Source organism: Colobus angolensis, unplaced genomic scaffold (assembly GCF_000951035.1).
Source record: "Colobus angolensis palliatus isolate OR3802 unplaced genomic scaffold, Cang.pa_1.0 Scaffold3, whole genome shotgun sequence".
NCBI lineage: Eukaryota > Metazoa > Chordata > Mammalia > Primates > Cercopithecidae > Colobus > Colobus angolensis.
In genome coordinates, this window is record NW_012116265.1 from 27269103 (window position 1) to 27275102 (window position 6000).

Sequence of the window (6000 nt, forward strand, 5' to 3'; positions counted from 1 at the left end):
TTCAAAATAATTTAAGATTTTTACTTACTTAAAATCTGGAGCTGATATTAAATTTAATTAATAAATCATCATCAGATACCTAATTTCTAAGATAGGATATTAGAGCATTTATTATTAAGCATCATTTTAAGTTATTAACTTTTTAAAAAGAATATAGTTATTAACTATATAGAAATTAAAACTATATAGTTAATAACTATGTACTTTTTAAGGTGAACATACTTTGGAGAGGTTGTGTCTTTGGGTCATGTTAATGAATGTGTTGATTCATCTTTGCTACGCTAAGGTGTAAAAGGGATGTGTCTGGCAGTAGAAAGTTGTGTTCTTTGTGTTTATGAGCTTTGCTAGTCTGCTAAAACGGTTACATATTATCTCTCAACTATCCAAGCTCCTTAGTTTTCTCTATGACATAGATATTAGTTATTTTCTTAAACATCATAATCAATATGGGTAGATGCAATTATATAGGAAGCAATAATGACAGAGAAGTATAACTATATGTGTTCTTTTGTTTTTCAAGGAAAAATAATATTTTTTTCTTAAAGCCCAGTTCTCAGAATTTTTGGTCTCAAGACCCCTTTACATATTCTTAAATGAAAATTCATTAAGGATCCCTAAGAGTTTCTGTTTATGCGAGCTATAGCTATGGATATTTACTATATTAGAAATTAAAATTAAGAAATAAAAAAATTGGTTCATTTGAAAATAGCAACAATAAAGCCATTTCATGTTAACATAAGTAACTTCTTTTTTTTTTTTTTTAGATGGAGTCTCGCTCTCTCTCGCCCAGGCTGGAGTGCAGTGACGCGATCTCGGCTCACTGCAAGCTCCGCCTCCCAGGTTCACGCCATTCTCCTGCCTCAGCCTCGCAAGTAGCTGGGACTACAGGCACCCGCCACCTCGCCTGGCTAATTTTTTTGTATTTTTAGTAGAGACGGGGTTTCACTGTGTTAGCCAGGATGGTCTCGATTTCCTGACCTCGTGATCCACCCACCTCGACCTCCCATAGTGCTTGGATTACAGGCGTGAGCCACCGCACCCGGCATTTTTCGTTTTTTTTAAGACCGAGGCTCGCTCTTGTTGCCCAGGCTGGAGCGCAATGGCATGATCTCAGGTCACCACAACCTGTCTCCTGGATTCAAGTGGTTCTCCTGCCTCAGCGTCCTGGGTAGTTGGGATTACAGGCACCTGCCACCACACCCAGCTAATTTTTGTACTTTTAGTAGAGATGGGGTTTCCCCATGTTGGCCAGGCTGATCTTGAACTCCTAACTTCAGGTGATCCGCCTGCCTCAGCCTCCCAAAGTGCTGGGATTACAGGCGTGAGCCATACGCCCAGCCCAGTAACTTATTTTCAATGCATTGTTTCATAATTTTGAAAATCTCTTTAACCTCGGGTTACCAGAAGTCAGATTCTCACATCTGGTTCATTCAATCTGATGAGATATCACACATCATTTAGCTGCTGGAAGAACTCAAGCATACACTCATGAGAAAAGGAAAGAGAATGAGAGACGTGGAATAAAAAAGGCAAACTGGGTGGGCGCGGTGGCCCACGCCTGTAATCCCGGCACTTTGGGAGGCCGAGGTAGGCGGGTCATAAGGTCAGGAGATCGAGACCATCCTGGCTAACACGGTAAAACCCTGTCTTTACTAAAAATACAAAAACAAAAAATCAGCCGGGCGTGGTGGTGGGCGCCTGTAGTCCCAGCTACTCGGGAGGCTGAGGCAGGAGAATGGCGGGAACCCGGGAGGCGGAGTTTGCAGTGAGCCGAGATCGCACCACTGCACTCCAGCCTGGGTGACAGAGAGAGACTCTGTCTCAAAACAAAACAAAAAAAAAACAAAGCAAATACCGTCTTAATATTATTATGAAAATAGTGTTGACCTTGCACGTCCTCTTAAAAGGTCTCAAGGACCCTTACGGGTTTGAAGACTACTCTTTGTTCTAAAGTGTCAGTTTGTTCCAGAATATAAAAGAGCATAATAAAGGACAAACTTTCATTAGATTGTATTTGCCTTGGTTTCTAGTAACTGTGTTTGAAATGAAGCTGAGAAACATATTAAAATTTTATTGAGTTTGCTAAGTTTTGATGTGCTTATTTCTTTGGTACTGATTAATGCCTGTCCTACAATAAGAAAGGTTATTCTTTTTGCGCAATTTGCCTTTTTGTGCTTTCTGTTTATCTTTATTTAAAGAAATAAAAAAGTGAAGAACAAAGTTTCCTCATTTATAAACTGAGCCAAGGTTATTTGCAATCATGTTACCTTCTATGTTCATTTTCAAATCTTTTATTGTTGTTTTGAAAAATTAGGCAACCAAGTATGGTTTCTCAGGTCTTCATCAAGTGCCCCATCCGTTTTTAATAACTCTTTTGATTTTGCCTTTTAAAGATCAGACAAAAATTTAGGAAAAAATGTTCTTTTCTTACCAAAACTCATCTTAAAAATTTCCTAGAGGGCCTCTAGAAAATCCCAGATTTGTTTTCATCCTATACAAAGAAATGCTGGGAATAATTAGATTTGTTTGAAGTTTCATGAGAGGAGCTGCCATATCTGAGAAGAGATACTCAGTCTGTCCTAGGTTAGATTCTTATAGGTAAACTGTTATTAATATAAATATTTCAGAAATTGTTTGCTTTATGGGAAGTTCCTGGTAATTTGACAATGCCCTTGCTGTTTTACCCTCAGAGGAAACAGTGATCAAAAACTTCTAGGCTGGCGTGGTGGTTCACGCCTATCATCCCAGCACTTTGGGAGGCCGAGGCAAGAGGACTGCTTGAGCCCAGGAATTCAAGGCTGCAGTGAACTATGATGGCACTACTGCACTGTCCCCTGGGTGACAGAGTGAGACTCTGTCTCAAAAAACAAAATAAAACAAAAACCTCAAAACATAAAAAAACCATACTATGAAATACTTACATATGTACCTCAAAAGAGAATGTTACTTATCCTCTATTCTGGTATTATTGGTTATAGAAGTAAATTAAGCACAGCTCTCAAGTATTTGCCATCCACAGAGAATTTCTGTTTCACTCTTATGCTTGCCTGAAGGCTCTGCTACAAGCTATAGTCAATAGTTTATGCCCAAAACAGAGACAGATTCAGAACATTAGGGAAAAGGAGTGTAACAGGCACTTTAACATTGATATTGAGATATCAAACAATAACCTCTTGAGTATAGGCTTTTGAGGTGATACAGCTTAGATAACTTTTATATAGTACCGAAGCAGATGGCTTCAGGAAAGCAGGCTGCTAACTCAACATTTAGCAGGACAAGAATGATGTAGGACCAAGTGAAATATTAAAAGAAATTTTTTTGGTGCGTTTGTTTGGAATATTGTTGATTAGTTTTGTTTGTTTGTTTGTTTGTTTGGTTTGGTTTTTTGAGACAGAGTCTTTCTCTGTCACCCATGCTGGAGTGCAGTGGTGCGATCTTGGCTCACTGCAACCTCCACCTCCCAGGTTCAAGCAGCTCTTGTCCCTCAGCCTCCCACGAAGCTGGGATTACAGGCATGTGTTACTATGCCCAGCTAATTTTTGTATTTTTAGTAGAGGTGGGGTTTTGCCATGTTGGCCAGGCTGGTCTTGAACTCCTGGCCTCAAGCAATCTGCCCACCTTGGGCTCCCAAAGTGCTGGGATTACAGGCATGAGCCAATGTGCCCAGCCAATTACTTTTAACTATTCTAAGGCTGCATGGCTCTAGACTTACAAAACAAATCAAGGAGCCTACATGGTTAATTAACACTTTTATTGCTAAATAATTGGGCAAATCTCGTGAAACCGGCCTTTTTTGTGATCAGTTATCTCTGTGATTACTTTGATCATAGGCGGTGGTGGAGACACTACTAGCAAAAATTAAGAGACTCAGAAACGAACAAAAAAGGTCACTGTGTCCAGTTTAGTGCATCCTTCAGGATGACACCTTTCATTATCTTTGAGTTATTTAATAATTCTGTAGGTCAAGGAAAACTTATAGTAATGCATATGATTCTTTAGTTTTCATGGCAAACGCAGATACTGTTTATTGAACAAACTTTCAGTGTTTTGTAAAATTGAAACTCTTTGAAAAGGGTATGTAGGGCAGGGTGAGGTGAAGGAGGGGAGAAATATTTAGGGAAGTAACTACAGAAAAATCATTTCTCCTTGGTTGGGAAGAAGGTACTGGTCTATGAGTCCAATAAGCAGCAGGGTCCCCTCCACACTGTTCAGCAGGCAGTATGTTGGGGAAGTGGTCAGACTTTAGAAGGGATGGCTGTGAAATACACCCAAGGAGGCTAGCTGCCCTGAGGTTTCCAGCCTCTACTTGACCTTAGTGCTCCTAGCATGGCCCAAAGGAGCAAAGACTTGAGACCTAATGGTACTACAAGAATACTCTAGATGTATTCAGTGCAGACCAGTGACCAGGTGTGTCTCCCTGATGCTTTGGTGCTGCTTAAGTACCTTCAGGTTCCTTGGCATAATTCTTGGAGATAGTAAGCTCCAGTTGTGGCTTAATAAAATTTCCCACGAGTCCTGTAACATAGGCACTTAAAGTACAATTTAAATGGAAGTAAATACTTTTCTTGCATACCTGTGGTTTTGCACTTAATATTCATGCCTACTACATAGTGCTTCTGAATTTTTCCTTGATTTCCCTGTCTTTTTAGTAACTGGTTTTCAGGCTTAGCTCCTGGGCTGAAGCAGATGTTCCATCTTTTATTATTTTCTTTCTGCTATGGAGGTACCCTAAATTCTTTTTGGAATTACAACTTGTTGGCTGGCAGGAATTTGCTGCATTTATGTTTTATCTCTTTCTTCCTGGTTCCTCTATCATCTCATTCCCACTCAAGGAGGTAGGAAGGGACAATTAGCAGCTCCTAAGGAACACTGGGGGATGCCCAGTTCCTAAAATTTCTTTCCTAGTAAATTAAAGGTTTAGTGTAAGTATCTTATTACACAGAGAGTAAAATAAATAAAACCAATATGCTTAACTATATTGGCTTTGTTTACTGGTGAGTAGATCCCTGGCATAACTGACATCTTTGTTAGCACTAACAAAGAAGGTTAGGTTGAGAAGTGTTCTGTCCTTACCACAACTGAGCCACAGTTGCCAAGCCTATACATGCTATAAGCTTGTTACTTCTCCAGAAGTACTAGAAAAGATAAACGTTAGTTCTGCCAAATAGGTATTATCGCACAATTAGGTTAATCAGAAACTAAGAGAAATTATACAAGACACAAGCCCTGGAAATAACAAATTTAACATTTAAATAGACCTGACTTCATGGTTTGCTCTCGTAATACTGAAAGTACCACAGGCAGTTTGACGGTAATGAAAACGGACACGTTGAAAATTATTTCTTTCAGCTGTGCTACAGTGCAGATCTCAGCCCCTAGCCTTTGTCAGGAGAGCTCTGCGGCAATTTGCTCTACCTGGGGCTAAAGACTCTGGGAGACTTTGAGGGAACACTAATCCAGCAATTTGTCTGCTATAAGAACACCTACCCACACTTCAACACTTTCACTTCTGGATGTAATGTCAGATTTTTTTCTTCTAAACTTTTTAGCATCTGCAGTGCTATTCTGAAAGGCTCTAATACTAAAGTTTGTGAATGGAAGGCAGGCATTCTTCTGTTCAGGTTGCTAAGTTCTGACATTTGTTCTCTGAGCCAACAGAGTTCACTGTCCAAAGAGTCAGTTTATAAATTTAGGCAGTTTTATAGCTACAAGAGGACAGAGATCAAGAACAATCATATATATAATATCTAGTTTAAAATAAATCAAACTCTTAGGAAATATGAATTTTAGTAAAAATTGCTATGATGGTATTTTTGTAATTTTTCAGTTCAGTCATTAATGTGAGAGAAAACATGGAAAAGGATTATCAGCTGGCAAAACATTTTATGCTGAAATATCTTTGAGCCAAAAATTAAGGTTGATTATTTTGTAAAGAATATTTTACTTTTCTAACATTATTCAGTGGACCCAATAGTCATTGTAAACTAACACATTTCTTTT

The 6000-nt window shown here is 39.0% G+C and overlaps 1 protein-coding gene across 8 annotated transcripts in view; it reads right to left on the reverse strand.

The window, feature by feature from the left end:
- Positions 1-6000, reverse strand: part of GPHN (gephyrin) — a 734237-nt gene that overhangs the window by 32200 nt on the left and 696037 nt on the right. The window lies entirely within an intron of this gene.